This window comes from Pipistrellus hanaki (genome assembly GCF_964339955.1).
Source record: "Pipistrellus hanaki genome assembly, chromosome: 11".
Lineage (NCBI taxonomy): Eukaryota > Metazoa > Chordata > Mammalia > Chiroptera > Vespertilionidae > Pipistrellus > Pipistrellus hanaki.
This window is the reverse complement of record NC_140513.1, coordinates 10,665,748-10,686,406: the sequence shown is the minus strand read 5'-3', so window position 1 is coordinate 10,686,406 and position 20,659 is coordinate 10,665,748. Positions and strand designations below refer to the sequence as shown.

General features: G+C 46.3%; 1 protein-coding gene across 3 annotated transcripts in view; it reads left to right on the top strand.

Moving 5' to 3' along the window:
• ASTN2 (astrotactin 2) overlaps nucleotides 1-20,659 on the top strand; it is a 700,862-nt gene that overhangs the window by 203,663 nt on the left and 476,540 nt on the right. The gene's annotated exons all lie outside the window — the stretch shown is intronic.

Genomic DNA, 20,659 nt, shown 5'->3' with positions numbered 1-20,659 from the left:
TTATCACCATGGTCTGCAAACTGCGGCTCTCAAGCCACATGCGGCTATTTGGCCCCTTTAGTGTGGCTCTTCCACAAAATACCACTGCCTGGGTGAGTCTATTTTGAAGAAGTGGCGTTAGAAGAAGATTAATTTTTAAAATTTTGGCTCTCAAAATAAATATCAATCATTGTACTGTTGCTATTTGGCTCTGTTGACTAATGAGTTTGCCAATCACTGTCTTAGCACATAGTCCACCATGCAATAAAAAATAGATCTTTCCCTCGTTTTCCTTCTCCTCCTCCCCTTCTGTCCTCCACATTGTCATCATCACCACCACCTCCTTCTCCTCTTCCTTCCCTTCTCTTCCTCCTCTTCTTTCATTTCCTTCCTCCTCTTCCTCCTCCTTCTGTTCCTCCTCGTCCTCCTCCTCCTTCTCCTCCCCTTTCTTCCCCCTCCTTCTCAGAACATCTGTGTGACTTTGTGCATGGGACAGATCCCTTTAGCAGTAACTGATTTCCAAATCTCACTCAGTAGTCTCCAGCTGGCCAGTCTTCTCTGCCTCTCACTTCTCCAGTCCCTATGAACTTGGTTCTGATTGTGTCCCAGCTCCTCTCTCTGAGCTTCGGTGGCTGTCCAGTACCTTCAGAAGTGCTCAGGCTTAGGACGATGACATCTGAGGCTACCACAGACCTCTCTGCTGTCTCTTCTAGATCCATGTTTTCCACTCCCACATTCTTTTCCATACCATTCTCTCCTGAAATCTCCTAGCTGGATTCTGAGAATAATTGCCATCTATTGACACTTATTCCAAGCGGCAGGCTAAATGTTAGTGTGTGTGTGTGTGTGTGTGTGTGTAATCTTTTGATCCTCAGCAACCCTAAGAAGCAGGCATAATGTTAATTCCCGTTTTACAGATACTATCACTAAGGTACAGATGGCTGCAGTAACCTGCTCAAAGAGACACCCTAATAAGTACTAGAGCCAGGAAGAACTAAGCAGTAGTCTGAGTTCCTGACTCTTTCATTAAACCATTGTGTCCTATGCTAGGGAAGACCTACCTGTCTTTTCAAGCTTCACTTGAATGGAACATTTCCATGAAGACATCACTGACTGTCACAGTTCACTCTGAGTTCTCCCCTGTGTGACTTCGCCCATATCTTTGTACATGTGTGAAGCCCTGATTTCATTTTTTAGTAATATAATTTTCTTTTGTTTGGCACTCTCCTTAGCTAGACAGAGAGTTCTTTGAGAGAGGAAATTATCTTATGGTGTGAGTTATTTTTCCACTTCTGGGCCTAACTCATTTCCTACACACATGGTAAACATTGGCTGTTTGTTGAGAGAAGGTCTCAGTCCTAACCCTGTGAGATGCTGAATCCATTGAAAAACCAAGATCCACACGTGATGCTGAGGTCACACATTGAGGCAGAAACAGATGATGAAATCTCTTTTTGGACTCCTGTGGTCAGCCCCGGGTTGAACTGTTTGAATGATAAAGAACAGTTGCTTTGAGGTCCGCAATGCCTGGTGCTAGACCCAGCCCAGTCACTTTCAACCTGCATGGCTTTGGAAGAGTCATCGGATGTCCCTGAGCCTCAGTTTTCCTGTTCTGTAGAATGGGGATGCCAATCCCTACATCAGAGGATTGCTGTAAAAATCCGATGAAGTGATGAGTGTAGACTACCTTGGAATGCTCAGCTAATGTGTATCAGGACCTGAATAAATGCTGTCTTATATGTGTTCTGGCTTGGACACTCAGGGTCACTTGTAATCTTGCTCAGCCTTATCTATCCATCCCTTCCTCCCCCATTCACCAATAATCACCCTCTTTTGTCTCTGCCAATACAGCCCCCATAAGTACTCTTGATTCCAAGTTCAAAACCTCCCTCTCTTTTCTTTACCAGCCTGAATCCATTTTCTCAATGATATATCCTAAACATATTCTATGTCACCCAAGTATTTTCTCAAAATTTTCCTTTTATGCACAACTGTCTTAAAGTGGCCCCCATTATTACCCATTTGGGCTCTTTGTAATAGTTCGCCTTCATAAACACTACCACATGGGACCCTTTTCCTTTTTTTGGCATAAAATGTGGCCTTCGCTTCGGAATTTGTTTCTTTCTCTTAGAGCTGAATTTCAGAATGAGATTATTAAATAAAATCTGTTGTTTGACTTAGGCCATAATTAGCTATCAAGTTATTTTAATTTACAAGTTAAATGGGGCCTAGGAAAATGCAGGAAGACATTTATTTTCACCCAAATGCATCTGAAATCTCCCTCCCTTTCTTTGTCACCATTCTGACCACTGCCACCTCTCCACTCCCCCTGCAACTATCCCGCCTCCAGATACAGTCTCCTGAGGCAGCCAGAGCAGTCCTTTCATAGGCATAGACCAGAGATGGTTATGCCTCTGCTTTAATCATTCAGTGGTTTCCTCTTATTCAGGGAAGACCGTCCCTACTCCATGCCCAGCCTTCAGACCCCCCCCTCTGAGTCTGGTGACTGCTTACTTCGCTTGATTAGCCTTTCCTTACACTGTAACCACAGGGACTTCCTTCCTGTTGCAAGAATCCAGCAAATGGGTTCTCCATGTTAGAGTGGAGAACAGCCTGTTCCGTCGCCAGGCCAGACCTCTCCTCACTCCCCAGCTGCCCCCTCCCCCTGGCTGGCTGGCCCCATCTCAATGCCAATATCAACTCCTCGGAACTGTTCTTCATGAGGACCTTTCTAATGTGTTCCTCCTTCCCACCCTCCACCTGCTACTATCAATATAATAGCACCCCCTACTTCCTCTAAAGGTGTCTTATTTGTTTGCTTGTTTCCTATTTTTCTCTATAAAATATATTTCATATTCTTAAACCAAATAACATAAAAAGCATTGGATAACATCCATTGAATAAATGAGTATAATAACCTCAATGTTGGATCATTGGAAAGTGGCCCAGTTTTCTCTCTTTTTGGTGGATGGTTCAGAGGGATCCAGCACAAACCAACACATCCCGGTACAGACCTCTGGGGATCCTGTTTCTCGGAGATGGACTGCCTGGTGCATAGGGTGTTAAATGTGTTCAAGTGGGTGCTGTGAAAACAATTTTTTTTTTCATGGCTTTATAGCATGAAGCCCGTGATGTACTGCCGCCATTGGGTAAGGTTTTTGCAAGAGCGAGTCCGAGGAGTGGAGGCAGCAGCCCTGCACTTCCCAACTCACACATGCCCCATTGCAGGTTCTAAGGGTTTCCAAGTCAAGAGAACATCATGGTTCATAAAAGTCTGGGGAATTCCGCACATGCCCACTTCCCCTTGGGCATTTTCAAATGCATCTCAGACCCTGGGAAGTCCTGCAGCCCAGAGACCTGAATTGCTTTGTTGCCTCAGTGTCTGAGAAGCCATCCTGGCCACAGAGTTTATTCACCACCACCCCCACCTGGAACATTTAGAAACAGAAGCAAACATAGAAATGCAATTTTGGAAGTGCTCTCTTAGCCTATACTGTTCGTGAAAAATCCCAAATCTGATGGTCTAAATCCTCAATCTGTCACTGTCTCTCTTCTCCTCCTGCCGCGGAGATGGCCGAAGGCCTGCTGGCCCAGAGCGGGAGCACCTGGCCTCCCTCCACTTCATTAGGCTCCGTGCCCAGTGCACGGTGCCCAGAGGTACGTGGCACAGTGCGAAGCGGAAAGCTGTTGCCGTGGAATTGAACACATGGTTAAAAGCAGCTCCAATGTGTTTTGGAAGTGGTGGCCCCATCCTGAGAGGCCGGTGGACGCTGAAAAGCATCATCTGGAGGCAGGAGGGGTGGCAGTGCAAGATTTGACTGCAGCCTTCATATCCCTGTGGGGTTTCTTGGGCAGCTGTTGGGTAGTCACTCCCCCAAGGCCATGTGCCTTGTGAAGGAGACCTTGGCTTTCAAATAAAGCAGCGTAAGATTTGAGGGATGTGAGGAAGGGATTCCTGAGATGCAGTGGTCTTTAAAAGCAGGGCTTTGTCTTTGACATGTAGTTCAACCATAGAATGGCCTTAAGCAAATGAAGAAGCTGTGTTTTGCCTCAGTCTTCTCATCTGTAAAAGAGAGTTAATAATACTAACATCCTACTTAAGTTGTGAGGTAATGCCTGCAAAAGGTATAGTCCAGTGCCTGGCACATTTCTGGCTCTCTCAGTAAAGAGTAGCTAATATTCTAATAGTATACACTGAGTGGCCAGATTATTATGATCTCTGGATGCATAATAATCTGGCCACTCAGTGTATATCCTATGTAATAAAAGGCTAATATACAAAATGTCCCCTTGACCAGGCGTTTGACCAGCAGGCAGGCTGGCCAACTGCCCATGTCCCCTCCCCCTAGCCAGGCTGGCTGGACACCACCCATGCATGAATTCATGCACTGGGGCCTCTCTAATATATATAATAAGTGGCCAGATTATTATGCGTTCAGAGATCATAATAATCAGGCCACTCAGTGTATATTTATATATATAATTGACTTGGGAGAGAGAGCGATAGATAGAAACATCAATGATGAGCTCTTTCATCATTGATTGGCTGCCTCTTGCACACTCCACACTGCAGATCGACCCCACAACCCAGGCATGTGCCCTGAGCAGGAATTGAACTGTAACCTCCTGGTTCATAGGTCGACACTCAACCACGAGCCACACCAATTGAGCAAGAGTAGCTAAGATTGTTGTTGTCAAGGCCCTGCTCATTCTGTCTCCCAAGGCTCACACCTCCATCCCCTATGTCTGGGCCAGTGCCTCGGACTTGGTAGAGGTTTCATTATCCGACATCCATATCTTGCAGCAGCCTCTTCATCCACAGAGCTGTCTTCCCTCCAGATGGCTGGAATGATCTTTTAAAAACATACTAAATCTGGCTGTGTCACTCCCCTGCCCTGACACTTTCCTGATGCTTTGTCACTGGCTGGGGGCTCCTCAAGCATTAGCAGTGAATGCTGATGAGAATCAACACACCCCCACAGGGTCTGCAGCTGTGCTCCAAAGACATTGGTCCAAGGCCCAAATCCCAGGGTCCATCTTTAAAAAGTCCATGACATTCTGTTTCACAAAGGATGATTATTTTAGTCCTAATTATGTTTCATTGTCGGATTATTTAATACTAGAGGCCTGGTGCATGAAATTTGTGCACAAGTAGGGTGCCTAGGCCTGGCCAGCCATCAGGGCTGATCAGGTTCCCCCACCTTTCTGCCTCCCTGCCTCCCTGCCTCCTCCTTCCCTTGCCCCACACACCCCACCACAATGCAGTTCTCTCCACCTCCCCACCCCTTACCCTCTCCTTCCCTCACTCCCTTGGTGCCCTGCTGCCACTGCTGGTCACCCACCATGTTCTGTGCTGCCCTCTGGTGGTCACGTTATAGCACGTGATGGAACTCCCATTCTCCAGGTCCAAATCCAGAGGGGACACTTTGCATATTAGCCTTTTATATATATAAATTGTCTCAAGTCTGTAGGGAACATGGGGATCCCAGGAAGAAGGATCCCAGGAAAGCACTATGCTGATTACCTTAGGGCTGTGGTCGGTAAACTGTGGCTTGTGAGCCCCATGTGGCTCTTTGGCCCCTTAAGTGCGGCTCTTCCACAAAATACCACAGCCTGGGCAAGTCTATTTTGAAGAAGTGGCATTAGAAGAAGTTTAAATTTAAAAAATTTGGTTCTCAAGAGAAATTTCAATTGTTGTACTATTGATATTTGGCTCTGTGGACTAATGAGTTTGTTGACCACTGCCCTAAGGTGATAATGTCCCATTCTCAAAGGGCCCCCTTGGATCAAATGAGATATTGCTGGGAAAGCACTGGGCACATGGCCACATTGCACCTTGGGCTGTTGCTTTATTGTATACTGTTCTTATCACTGCTAGTTTATTATAACTGTTAATTTTGTCTGTATCACTACCCAGTAGGGATCCATTTACCCAATTTGAGAAGCAAGAATCTATAGGATGAATTGCATACAGTTTAATAGGATTAAGTCGCCATTGCCTGCTACACAAAGTCCTTCCTGGACTGGACTCCAGCCTCCCTCCAACCCCTGCCAAGCCCAGGTCACTGCATTCTGTGGCCTCCGGCACACTGGCCCTTTCTCCCTTCTCCCAACATGCCTTCCAAGTGTGCGCACTGCTCACACTCTCCCTCCTTTTCTCCAGGCAATAAACCGGTACTCATTTGTTCAAAACTCAGTCTTCTCTGTGAAGATGCCCAGGCCCCAGCATGCACTCAGCCCTCTCTCAGTGGAGCGTGCCACTCTTTCCCAGATGTTTGCAGCCCTGTGCTCCTCTCTGTCCCAGGGCTTCTCAGTTTGGCATAAATACACATGGACACATCTTTTGCCTCCTTCCTTTGACAGTCCTGTGATGGAAAGGGCAGTGATGTATGTCTCTCTGTAGCCCAAAGGCCTAACAAAAAACTAGCATAGACTAGTTCTGCCTGAATGGAAGGATATCTGAATAGATGGGTGGATGGATGAGCGGATAGATGGATAGATAGAAGAAAATAATTGAGATTTACAATGAGTTATCAAGGTGCGGTGCAACCAGCATCTATGGAGCATTTAGTTTTTTTATGCTCTAAGCTCATCAAGAGTACTTCCTTTTAAAACTCCCCCAAATGTCACTCTACAAAAGAGGAAATTCAGGCTCACTTGGGTTCATTGACTTGCTCTAGCGAATTCAGAGCCCTGGAAGGGCCCACATCTCAGTTCTCAGATGAATTGAGTTTTAGTCTTAGCTAGCCTGACCAAGGTCTCTGGGCTGTGAAGTCGTGTGAGACTGTACATGCTGGTGATAAGCTGTAGTTTCCTTTGCCCTGGCAGGTGTTTTTATAGTGTCCATGCCGCTGGAAGAGTGTGTAGGAGCTACAGGTTTAGGAAAGGAGACATCTCTCTTCGAGCAGTTAGGACTGTTCCTGGCAGGCTGCGTCTGGCCCCAGGAGCCCAGTGCCAAGTTCTCAGGTGTAGCAACCCATTGGTTTTGCACTGTGCCATGCTCCATGAGATTGGAAGGAAGTCACTCCACTTTTTTGGTATGTCATGCTTGTAGGTGTTCCACCCAGATCTCTGCCCATCAGCACTTCATCCTCCAGTGAAAGGCAGGGCATTAACATTTGCACTACAGTGGGATCCATGGGAAGGCGGGTGGACCATTGACTAGGCTGGGAAAATAATTATAGAGGGTTTCACAGCAGAGATGGGCTTTGAAGAATGCATTCCTATGAACCAGGGAGAGCGGTTGGGAAGGCATTGCTGGTAGAAGAAAGACAATATGGGAAGGTACATGGGAGTGACACTGTGCAGGGAATCATGGGAATATCTGGGGGAAACCATGAACAAAGAAGATGCTGGGGAGGTGGGAAGACCCTAAAAGTCCTTCCACAATTCACAGTGGCATTCCGCTCCTTTTTATGCCCTGATGGGTTAGCCCCAAAGTGTTCTTTCACTGTGAGATGTGGAAGGCAGGCTGATGTTAACATGCTTTTTTCCTGTTTATTAGTAACTGTCTATAAGTTATTCACTTAGTTGTGGGGGGAAACATTCAGAAACATTAATAGCTTTACATCATTTGCCTTGTTGGTTTGCATATTGAACAAGATAAGTTTTCATTCCTGTGGTTCCTGTCTTGGTGCCCCCAAGCCCTGTGCCCCATCAGCAGCCTCTCATTGCCCAGGAGTTTGGGTGAAGTGCATTGTCCCTTTTGCCAAAGGAGGTTCTGATACTGAATAATCAAAAGTAAGTTCAACTTGAAACCATGAGGGAGTTACAGGGACAGAAAGAAGATTGGCTAGACTCCAGGTACTCAGAGTCTGGCCCCAAGTCAGTGGTGAAAAACCCCTTTCCTGGACCTCCTTTCCATTTCTCCTGCTGGGGTTTCCTCCCTGTCTCTTTGCCGAAAGCCTGCTCTTCCTTCAAAGCCTTAAGGACACTTTCTCCATGAAGAGTGTGTGTGTGTGTGTGTGTGTGTGTGTGTGTGTGTGTGTGTGTGTGTTTATTGATTGCAGAGAGGAAGGGAGAAGGAGAGAGAGATAGAAACATCAATGATCGGATGCTCCCTGCATACTCCCTACTGGGGATCAAGCCCACAACCCAGGCCCGTGCCCTTGACCAGAATCGAACCTGGGACTCTTAAATACACGCAGATGCTCTACCCAGTGAGCAAAACCAGCGAGGGCTCCATGAAGTCTTTTCAGAAGTTTCCCGAATAAAAGCCATGCAAACTCCCTCCAAACTTCAATGACCTTTTCTCTATCTTCCTTGTGATATTTGTCATGTATTACCTTTCATTAGTGTAATTTATGGCCACTTCTCTTCTCCCTTAATTAATTCCTAAAGCACAGTGACTGTTTCCAGGTCGTGTCTCGTTTCCACATACCAGCCTTAGTCCCTGACAAATAGCAGATGCTCAGTGAATGCATGATGAGCTAATGGACAATTAACTCAAGCGGGCTGCATGATCTTGGACAAGACCTTCAGTTCCCGGGCCTCAAGGTTCCCATCTAAGGAGCTGCGTGGCTTCGTGGAAATGAACTAAGGGTTTGGAGTCAGATCCATATGGACTCATATCCCAGCTCTGCCTCTGGCTCTCTCCACTTTGGACAATGACTTACTGTGCTACATCCCCATTACGCAGTCCGCAATTAGTACAGTCGGCCTCCTTCTGAGGAGGCTGGAGCACTGGAGTTAATGTATGCAAATAGCTCAGCAGGCCACACGGAGCACACTGAGTACTAATAAATCCTGGTTGCTCATTTGGAGAGCACAGGTGATGGGCTGGACCATTTCCTCGGGTCTCCTCCAACTCAAATGGCCTTTGATTATAAATCTGATTGGAAGCATCTATTGTCTCCTGTGAAGCCCAGTATTTGGAGTCAGAAAACTTTATTTGAACCCAGCTCTTCAGTTCAGTGGGTCCTTGAGGAAACTGCTCGGTCTTGGACTCCATCCCCAGCACCTGGGGTGTGACAATACCTGCCCTCTTGTCTCCCAGGGCTGTGGTGAGCACGTGTTGGAATGCTCATGGTAACACTCCTCTCATGCACACTGCAGATTAGCTGCATCCTGGAATCAGAGCCCTGGCTTCTTCACAGACATGGAACGATTGTGTGTGTGTGTTCTAATCTGGGAGCCTTTTTCCAGGGCCTCTGGCTTTCCTTTCCTTTTTCTTTTCTTTTTTTTTTTAAACATATTTTATTGATTTTTTACAGAGAGGAAGAGAGAGGGATAAAGAGTGAGAAACATAAGAGAGAATCTTCGATCAGCTGCCTCTTGCACCACCCCCACTGGGGCTGTGCCTGCAACCAAGGTACATGCCCTTGACCGGGATCGAACCCGGGACCTTTCAGTCCGCAGGCCGACGCTCTATCCACTGAGCCAAACCGGTCTCGACTTTTGGCTTTCCTTTTCTTGACCTTGGGCCCCTCCTGAGAAAAGCTGCCAGGGCCAATACCACGACAACCCAGCCACCCCAGGTTGTGCTGGACTGAGGCAGCGGAGAGCTGATTGGTAGTCTGAGCACACAGCTGCTTCCATAAATCCTCCCCGATGTGTCTTTAGAAAAGTTTGCGTTCCTGAAAGTGTGTGTCTCCTCCAGACGGTTTTCTTTGTTCGTCTGAAATATGTCAGGTGGCTGTCAGTGCATTCCGTCTGGCCTGGCCGGGTGGAGAGGCAACTGCAAACAGCCTTAAACAGACAGCTCTGGATGTGGTCCTGGTGGGGTCTGCCAACACGACTCAGGGTTATGTCCCTCCTCAGAGGGCTCCCGTGCTCTGTGAGGGAGAGTAGTGGCAAATAATCACCCTGCCACTTTGTGACCCATTCATCTGGCTCTTAATTCAGGCATTGGGTTGGGGCCCAGCTGGGCAGGCCTTCTGGTCCGGGTGGGGCAGGCTAATCTGACCTGGACCAGCCAGCTAGCTACCAGAGGCTGGGCCACAGGGAGAGGGCTCCAAGCCCAGCAGAAGGAGGTTCAGGGCCTTTGGGGCTTACGCTCAGAAAGTGTGCATCATTCTCCTGGCTTCATTCTATCGCTGATAGAGTCACGAGGCCATCTCCTACTCAAAGAGTGGAGGAACAGACTTCATTTCTTGAAAGAGAAAGTGACAAAATATTGGGGTGCACTTTGAAACTGCAAGTATTGATATTCCATGAAGCCTCTGTTTTCTGGTAAAACCTAAGCTGATCCTCACAGGCTCCTGAGGTAAGCATCATCATTCCCACTTTGTGGATGGAAAATTTGAGGCTGAACTATGTGACAAAACCATAAGGTCAAGGGAGGACCCAGCCTCTGATCCTCATCCTTTTGTAGGTGATCTGAAGCCCACAGGCATGCCTGTGTTATTGCACTTGCGTTATTGGGCTCCACTGGTGCTGTGTCTTTTACACATGGGAGGCACGGCCCTCCACCAGCACAAAGGTTACAACATCTCACTTTGTTGCAGTGGTCTGGGACTGAACCCGCAATATCTGCAAGGTATAGCGTTCTACTTTTTTGTACCACTCCTACCTTGCCTGTCTATAACTGTGCTAAAGAGGTTTGGATCTCAAGCCATTGCTAATGAGATACAGCCTGGCTTGTGGTGTATGGACTTTGGATCCTGGCTCCATCCTGGCAAAGGCCTATGGTCCGTCTAGTGCAAGATTAGTAAATATTTTCCGTTAAGGGCCAGATAGATAATATTGGAGGCCTCGCTGACCAAGAGGCAAACTTAAGGATAGTATGAAGGCACTTATGCAAAAAGAGAACATTTTATATAAATTTTATTGATGGAATTCAATATATAATAATTATCAAGTACCATTTTTATGAAGTTTTAATGAGAAGAATGGAATTTATTAACAACACTCAAATGTGAATTTCATATATACATATCTTAACATGTTCTTGTTTTGATTGCTCTAACCACTTAGAGATGTAAAAAACCCTTCTTAGCTTGTAGATGATACAGAAACTGGCAGTAGCCAGATTTGTCCTGCAACCCAGTGTAAGGGGGCATCTCAGGATTTTACTTAGAGAATCTTAGATCCAACCCCACCTGACCCTAATGGCTGTGTGACTTTAGGCAAAACCTTGATGTCTTAGAGTCCTTGTTGCCTCAGCCTCCCTAGCACATACCAAGGGTAAAACAGCTTCCAACATTCTCTTCGTTCATCTGAGGTGGAAATGAAAGTCAAGATCATCTCATCTGACCTGCTTGTAGATGCCAAAGTGGTAGAAGGGAGACCTCATCCAGGCCTCAGACAGGAACTAGGAGACGGAAGTCTCCTGACTTACAAAACTGCATGCCATTTGAATGTGTGAAAGCATATACCATAGGCCCTAAAACCTGCAGTAGAATTGCCTGTTGGGGCATTGGGGTAAAACACATTATTAAAAGCTGAAAGCGTGGGCTCTTTCCTGATACAACGGGAATCAAACCGCTAAATCCCTTAGGACAGGGGTCTTCAAACTATGGCCCGCGGGCCACATGGGGCCCGCAGAGGAGTCTGATCCGGCCCGCAAGGTTTTTTGGGCAGTGAGCGCAGCCAAGGTGTTACAGTAGGAATTAGTAGTTCATATAGTCCGGCCCTCCAGCTCTCTGAGGGACCGTGATCTGGCCCCCACTTTAAAAAGTTTGAGGACCCCTGCTTAGGAGATTACTAGGAGAAGCTCCAGATTTCACCATGTTTGGGGAAGACATGGTTAAACCTGCTGAGGATGGGAGTGGAATGCAGGGGCCTCAGCTAGCTGTGCTCCTGGGCAGGGTGTGGAGGATGTTGCTGAGCAGCTGGGGCTCTTTCATCAGCTCCTATTCTATACTTTTCTATTGGGCTTCAATACTTTGGGGAAAAGTCCCAATTCTAGAACATATGCTTTGAAAGACAGAAATGTTTTTATTTGTGACAGAAGCTCCTATTCCTATATGGAAAGAAAGCTGGCAAGTGGGTTAGACTTTGAATAGCTTGGCATTCTAAGCTTACACACACACTCTTCCTTACACACACACACACACACACACACACACACACACACACAGACACACACACACACACACACACACACACACACACACCATGCTGGGTGAAATATAGCTTCTTTAAATAAATGGAAGTTTAACTCAAAATGAAGAAAGGGAAGTCCTCTGGCGTCAGGAATGGGGAAGCCTGGGCTCTGAGCTTAGAAGCTGGTGTCCTGGTGGCAGGAAGGTGGGATGGGATAAAAGGGAAGAGAAAGCACAAGGAAGTAAAAGATGAAAAGTAGCGTAGCAATAAACCAAGAGCATGGGGAATCACAGTAAACATAATTTGCACATTAAGGTTCACAGATATTATTTTCCTAAAATATAGACAAGAAGTTTTACAGAGAAGGAAAAGAAAACATACTGTATATACTAAAGCAAACACTAATCAAATGGAAGCTGGGGAAGAAATATATAAATATATAGCAAAATACTCCAGGAAAAATGCCTTTGGAATCTTGATGGGGATTGTATTGAATCTATAGATGGCTTTGGGCAGTATGGACATTTTAACAACATTAATTCTTCCAGTTGTTGTAGACAGAATACCTTTGAATTTATTGAAATCTTCTGCTATTTTTTTTTTCAGTGCCTTATAGTTTTCAATGTAGAGATCTTTCACCTTTTTGGCTGAATTTATTTCTAAGTATTTTATTATTTTTGATGCTATTATAAATGGAATCATATTCTTTATTTCCCTTTTAGAGAGTCCAATGTTAGTGTGCAGAAATGCTACAGTTAGTTGTACACTAATGTGTCCTAAAACTTTACTGAATGTGTTAATTAGATCTAAGTTGTTTTTTGTTGTTGTTGTTGTTTTTTGTTTTGTTTTGTTTTTGGTGGATTTTTAAAGATTTTATATATTTAAATCATGTCAACTGCAGAATAAAGGGTTTTTTTTTTTTTTAGGTCTAAAAAATGTAACTAATTGATTATTCAAAGGTCAGTTCATCAGGAAATGAAATCTGTGCTTACGTTCAGGAACAACACAGCTTCCAAATAGGTTAAAAAAAAAAATCAAGTGAGAGATGTTCAGCAAGTTGATGAATATATTATCTAAGGGAGAGATTTTATAGATCTCTTCCTAGTAGATTGAGTAAGCAAAGTAATAATCTAGATGTATTGAACTCTACTGCTAAAAATATAATCATATGGGCATGTATACAATTCTGTCCCCAAGAATCAGAGTTTAAAGATTTTTCTCAGGAAGTGAGAAATTCTCTTTATGGGCCTTGACATCTTATAACTTCAATTATCCAGCTTTGGCCCCATTTCATGAAATTTTATTTTATTTTCCAAGATGACTCTTTGCAACATTGATGACTAAATGTGGTTTCATTTTGATGCCTCTGCCAGCCATTTTTTCCCTCGGGGGTGGGAGGAGGGGGAAGTGGTCTGTGTGTGCTGGTTTTATTTAGATCTTGTTTTCCGGGGTAGAAGGCGTTGTGGAGGGACTGGGGCTGAAGGAGACCACTTGCAGAAATGATGGGCACTGTCCAGACAGAATGGCAGTATTATTTTTTCAGTTCATAATCCTCATATTTCTCCTTCAGGCCATAGAAATAGTCCATTTTGTCAGAATAGCGCCTAGAAATAAAAAAGGCCCTATGTGCAGTCTAGTTGAGAAGGTTCTGGGGAGTAGCTGCGACATCCCACCTCCCCTGGCCTGTCGCCCTGGTTACCTTCACTTCCCGGAGACATTGGCTGAGAAGGGTCGGTGTGCTATTCCTTCAGTGGGATGTTGTGACGTCAGTAGCTCTGTACATAGAGTCCAAAATGGGGAAGGGTCTTGGCGAAATTCTGCTTGCAGGCAGAACGCATGGGAATAAATGGATATGATCTTGAGACAGGTCACTACACTGATAATGACAGCCTCCCAGGATCCCTGGTAGCTTCTCTGGCCTCATGCTAAGATCAGTGTCCATGGTCCCAGTACTTCCTCTGTCTTAGGAGAGTCCTCCCTAAGTTCTCTCTAGTGCTGCTGCTGCTGAGTCCAGTTTCCTAGATTCCAGAATTTCCTGCTAGATTCCTGTCCATGATCTCCAACATGACCTTCATCTATGCCTTCAGTTGGGTGCCTACCACGTAGGAGACACCATGCTAAGTCCTGAGATGGCAATGGAAACCCAGGCACACAGTGTCCCTGTCTCTGTGGACTCAAGGCATGGCTGGAGAGGCAGGCAGGCCATCTATCAAGCAAGGAAGCATTCATGTGCGACAATTACAAATTGTTCTAAGTGCATTGGGAGACATGACCTTGGTGTTGGCCATTTAAGTTGTCCACCCGGCCTGCAGTGAAACCAGTCAGGCTTCCTATTCCTCATCTTGGCTGCAAGCCATGAGTGCCCATGACTCCCCCAACACTGTGCTTTTTAAAATATATATATAAGGTTTTTGTTTTGTTTTTATTTTATTTCTAGAGAGAGCGGCAGGGAGAAGGTCAGAGAGATAGAAACATCAATGGAAGAGAAACATCATTGACCAGCTGCCTCCTGCACATCCCCTCATGGGGATCGAGCTCACAACTCAGGCATGTGCCCTTACTGGGAATTGAACTGAGACCTCCTGGTTCATAGGCCAACCTCAACCACTGAGCCACACAAACTGGGCAGCACTGTTCTGTTTTATTCCAGTTCTTACTTTGAGATAGGCCCCTGATAGGAAACAACAGCGATAATTCGCTGCCTATTTTGTGCCAGCCACTGTTGTAGGTGCTTTCCCATGTGTAATGGTAACCACCCTTCCATAACCCCAACATGTAAAAGAAATGGACGTTCCAAGGCATGAGGTTACGTTGCCTGAGCTCACATGGTCAGGCAGTGGTGGAGCCCGGGTATGAACTCAGATCCCCCTGCCCCTAGCCGCGGTCCCTTCCCCTGCACTATAGCTCTGCCTGTTTGCAGGCATTGCCTCCAGCACTTGCCTTCTCATCGCCCACATGGGGCTGGGCACACACACAGGTCTCCGAGGTTGCACCGAAGTTTGACAGAAATAAAGGCAGCCGCACAAAAGGGCCCTTCCCTCCATCCCCTAATTGCCCTGGTGGGATTCGCATTCATTTTTCTCGCCTAATTATTATTAAGAATATGCCATCTGTGTAAATTAGGTTTTACGATTCTGCTGTAAACTTGTGTGCAATTTCGTTTTTAAAAAATCTAACCTTCGTGTCATTTCATGATGGGAAATGCTGGTGTGATGTACGAGGTCTAATTGTCTCCACCATGTGTTGGGAACCCAAATGTAAGGAAACATTAAGGTTAAATGATTATATCACAACTTCCTTGGTTTGCATTTTTACATCCAATTCAAAACACAAACCCCTTGCCTCATTAATCCTTCGCAATCCAATCTCCCCGCCCCTCTCCCCCCAAAATGAAATGATACTTTGGGGATACATTTATATCCGTTTAACAGCCGCCTGACAGTTCTGCTGATGGAGCTCCTATCCAACTTTGCGACTGGATAGTGACAACTCGCCCTGATGGGTCCATGTACCTAATTGTTCTCTCGCAGTAGATTTAATTAATGCTTACTCTCATCATAATCTTGTAGCTAGCGAGCCCTCACTGCAGGGGCTGTTAATGGCAAAAGGATTTCTTTTTTAGCCAAGAGAGGATCCAAAAGGCTTTGTAAAAACTCTTATAGGTTGTTTTCTTTTTCTTTCTTTTTTTTTTAAGAGGAAAAGAAATGCATCCAAGCCTGTTTCATTTCTTTTTCCTCCCATGTTAATGCCACATATGAATGGATTTGAGGCCACCTACGGGGATGGGGTTGTTAAACCTAATTTCAGACTAAGTATCGCTAATAGGAGCGGCTCTGACAGGCCCACAAGGAAGATGTATATTTTTTAATATCGTAGCTTAGAATCGAGGTGTCCTTGCTTCGTTTTGTTTGCGTCTCCGTACAAAATAAGTATTTGTGTGTTTTCCTAACGAACTGTCTCCCCAAATGCCACCCCAGTGTTCAGTAATAAATTGCTCAGCGAGAGAGGAGATATTAAAGAGAAATGTCAGAGGAGAGAGACAAAGGGAGTGTAAAGATAAGATTTGCAAAGAGATTATTAGGGAAATCGTAATAAGGAGGGGGTGTGTGTACTTATAAAACCCCATTAGATGGGCATACTTTGCAAATAATCTGCTCCAGGCCACGCTTGTGCCATTTGCTTTTGAATACCAGGATGGCAGTGCCTGTGTTTGCAAAGAGACTAACAGTTTACAAGACATGTTCACATCCATTATCAGAGGTGATCTCTGCAACAGCCCTGGGAGGGGAGCAGAGAAGCATTCACGGATGAAGAGACTGAGGCCCAGAGAGGTTGAGGCACTTGCCCACAGTCACACAGCCAGAAAGGAGAAGAACCTGGCCATGAAGCTCCAGCTTCTAAAACCAAATTCCAGGCTTTCTTCATCACCTAGGCCACCTCCCTTTAGGGTTGAAAATGCACGCAGGGAAGATGGAAGGGAGTGGCTCAAATAGCAACCCCTCTTTGCCTTCCTTGGTCTTGCTCAGGCATCAGCAGACTCTCAGCTAAAAGATGCCATCTGAACAAAGGGGAATATGATGCTACTTACTTTAACAATCACATGCAATATTAATGATCATTATTACTGTGCGTTATTATGGGAGAGTTCATCCAGTAAGATCCGAGAGGCCTCCGGTAAAATGTGGCCGCTGGGTAATTGCCTTGACCTTGTGCCCCAAGAAGCCTAAAATAAAATATTCTAGGAACTCAGGATTGTGGAATGGGAAATGAGTCCTTAAAAATGACCCCATAATACAGACAAGGCATAGGGAGAGTGAAGTGACTTCTCTACCCTGAGCTAATGACAGATCTGGGCCCCCAACCCTGGTTCACTGACCCCCAACTTATTTCTCTATCCGGTACACTTCAGCTGTGACCTTCAGGTGGAAGAGGCTGCTAGGGCCACATGGCTGCGACATAGAGAGCATGTGCAAAGTGGGATGAGCGGATGTTTCTAGGTGAGCAAGAGAAGGAGGGCCTTTGTCTTGTTAGGCTTAGGTTATATCATCTCGGGTTTGGGAAGGTCTAGGTGCTTCTTCAGAGCGACCTATCAACTTCCTATGCTTTCAGGACTTCTGATGTCTCTACTCCTTAACCAATTCATTTCCTAAATCTTGTGAGGTTCTTTGTCCCTTATTCAATCCAGTCCTTTCCTGGCTAGAGTTACAGACCTTTAGGGGTGCCATTGAGTATACCCTTACCACCTCATCCCTTTCTCCTTCCCCCCACAATCCTATTCCTAGGGTGGGCTGCTCCCTGGATGGGTGAAGGGGGTTGTTAATCCACTTGGAGTGGTAATGCTGCTGCCCCCTGCATTGTGTGAAGCTGTGGTTTCCTGGTTAAGCAGGCTTATTATGCTTAATGGTGCCCGACTTCCTTTGCTCCCTCCCTGTATTAATATGTAGCTCCCTGCACTAACACTCCCACTTGGCTTAGTGGATGTGACAGGATCCAGCTCTTGATAGGCAGCTCTGGCTTCCTGGTGTCTTGATTGGACCCAGCAGCTTACCAGGACCGTCTCCCCCCGCAAATGCACAGCTTTATTCTCCAGATGGCCTGGCCTTCTTCCAGAAGCTCGGGGGTCTGCATTCTAAGTTTCCCAATTGGCACTTTCGTTATTAACTCCACGCCGTATTTATTACCACGGACGGCTGTTAGACTACAGGGTCCACTGGATCATCCGGTGCAAAGGGCAGGGTCTGTGCCCGAGCCAGCCCCGCGGCAGAGCCTTTTCCTCTGCCATTCAGTCGGAGCTGGCAGCCTTCCCTGCCACTGGGCCCAGCTGAGTTTTTAAGGGACCCCGTTGGTGACACCCTGCATCTTCAAGGTCTTCAAGAGGGTCACTTATCACACCCGTTCCTCTGGGGATGAGATACTGGTCTGGGTTTCCTCTCTTGGCTGGGGATGGCAATGCCTTTGCTTGCCTTTCCCGTTATCACAGTTGTTCATAGAGACCAAGGGAGAAATACATATTACATATGTCCATGTGAATTATACATGCGGGGGCTGGGAAAATGATCATTCTGTTACCTGGCATTTCATATTAACCCTCCCCCCACCCTCGTACCCAATCTACATAGGCCTTGTGTCCCTGGGTATCTGTGTCAACTTGTATTCTACTGTCTTTGGAAAATATTGTCCTGGCCCAGAAGCTCAATTGGTTAGAGGGCCGTCCCTAAACGCCAGGGTTATAGGTTCAATCACCAGTCAGGGCACATACAAGGAATGTATAAATAAGTGGAACAACAACTTGTTGTCTCTCTCTCTCTTTCTCTCTCTCTCTCCCTCCCTCCCTCCCTCCCTCCCTCTCCCTCTCCCTCTCCCTCTCCCTCTCCCTCTCCCTCTCCCTCTCCCTCTCCCTCTCCCTCTCCCTCTCCCTCTCCCTCTCCCTCTCCCTCTCCTCTCTCTCTCTCTCTCTCTCTCTCTCTCTCTCTCTCTCTCTCTCAAAATCAGGCAATAAAAATAAAAAGGAAAATATGATGCTCCTCTTACTTGGGTGATGGTGACCATGCACATGGCGAAGGCCACTCTGAGGAAGGCCTGGAGGAAGGTTGCTATGTGCACTTGCTGTGGGTTCTCAGCTTTTCTCACAGGCACCCAGGCTCCCCCTCAGTCGGTGGATTGAAAACAGCCTGCCACGGCTCAGAAGGCCGGGCCAGACCTAGAAACCGGTGTCTGGTGGAGGCTTAGCAAATACTCGCCATCATAACACGATGACTCATTTTGCCGGAAGTGTTCCCAGTGTGTGTGGGAAGGTGGAGTTTTTAGTCATTCACCAGCAGATATGACAAACTCTCCCTCTGAGCCACCACCTTCCTCTATTTCGGGCCTTTGCCTCCCTCCCCCATATCCACTAGGAGCCAAAATATTTTGTAATTGTTCGGCATTTCACAATTACATAATCTTTGAATACAAATTTCCTCTAATGGGGAGTAATAGCCGTGCAGCGCTGTGGAATTAGCTCTTCATGCTCCCCTGCTATTTATCTGTTCACATCCACCTGGCAAAGTCTACTCACAGAAAAGCTGTTTAAAATCAGGCTCTCACCTTCTGGGGAAAATCAGGGTACTAGACGTGTCACAAGGGCTCCCTAACATCTCTTACAAATACCTTATCTCAGAGATGATTTAGGGGACAGGAATCAGTGTCCCTATTTTTCATATTACAAAAAAAAAAATTAAATTAAGAATCAGAAAGGTTAAGTAATTTTCTCAAAGTCACACAGCAAGGAAGAACCAGAGTTCAAATCTAGTCCCCGACATGTGTTTTTTCTGGCACTTAAGGGTGTTAATAAGGAAAGGCTTTGTTATTAGCCGGAGAGAGAAATCCTGGGACTAGGGGGTGAGGGAGGCCTTGGAGGGGGCCTGGCCCTGGAGGCCACTCCCTCAGAACACAGCCCATCTGGTCCTCAGCAGGGGCTTCCTTCTGAGTTCTGGCTGCAGGGAGCCATGGCACTCTCACCCCTAAGCCTGAATTCAGTCCCTGGAAAATGCAGAGCAATTTGGGAAATAACACATCATGCCTAGCAGACTGAAATTCATTTCTTTCATATCCTTCATTTCTAAAGAGAGTTCCTCATGTAACAAGACAGGCAAGTTCCTGGAACATATACAGTCAAGTCCCTCAGTATCCTTGGGGGATGGCTTCCAGGTCTCCCAAGGATACCCAAGTCCACAGATACTCAAGTCTCTTATAGGAAACTAGAGGATTGGTGCACAAAATTCATCACGGGGGCGGGGGGGGGGGCAGTCCCCGCAACCCAGCCTGATCCTTCTCCAATCTGGGACCCCTCAAGGAATGTCCAACTGCTCACTTAGGCCCTATTTGGTTCGGGCCTAAATAGGCAGTCGGACTTCACTCTCACAATCCAGGACTGCTGGCTCCCAACTGCTTGCCTGCCTTCCTTCCTGATTGCCCCTAATCGCTTCTGCCTGCCAGCTTGGCATCACCCCCTAACCACTTCTCTGCCAGCCTGATTGATGCCTAACTTCTCCCCTGCCAGTCTGATTGCCCCTAACTGCCCTCTTCTGAAGGTCACCTCTAACTGCCCTTCCCTGTAGGTTTGGTCACCCCTAACTGCCCTCCCCTGCAGGCTTAATCACCCCCAACTGCCCTCCCTTCTGGCCTGATCACCCACAACAACCCTCCCCTGATGGCCATCTTGTGGTGGCCATCTTGTGTCTACATTGGGGCAGCCATCTTGTGTGTTTGAGTGACAGTCAATTTGCATATTACTCTTTTATTAAGTAGGTTGGCATAGTATTTGCATACAACTTATGCAGTCAACCCTATTATGGCAGGATTCACACCCACAGATTCAACCAACTACAAATCGAAATATTTGGGGGGATGGGAGGGGAGAATCCCAGCAAGTTCCAAAAAGCAAAACTTAAATTTGCCAAGCACCAAGCACTATATGCTGAATCCATACCAATGAAGTGATGTGTAGGCGTAGCCTGCTGTAGCTCCTATGCAAATATAGGTTATATGCAAATACTACTTTATGTAAGGGACTTGAGCATCAGTGCATCTTGATAACCACCGGATGGAGGTGTTCTGGAACCAATCCCACATGGTTTGTATTTACATATAGGCTTCCGTGGGACATACCTACCCACCACTTCATTCACATGAATTTGGCATAGCGTTCAACGAG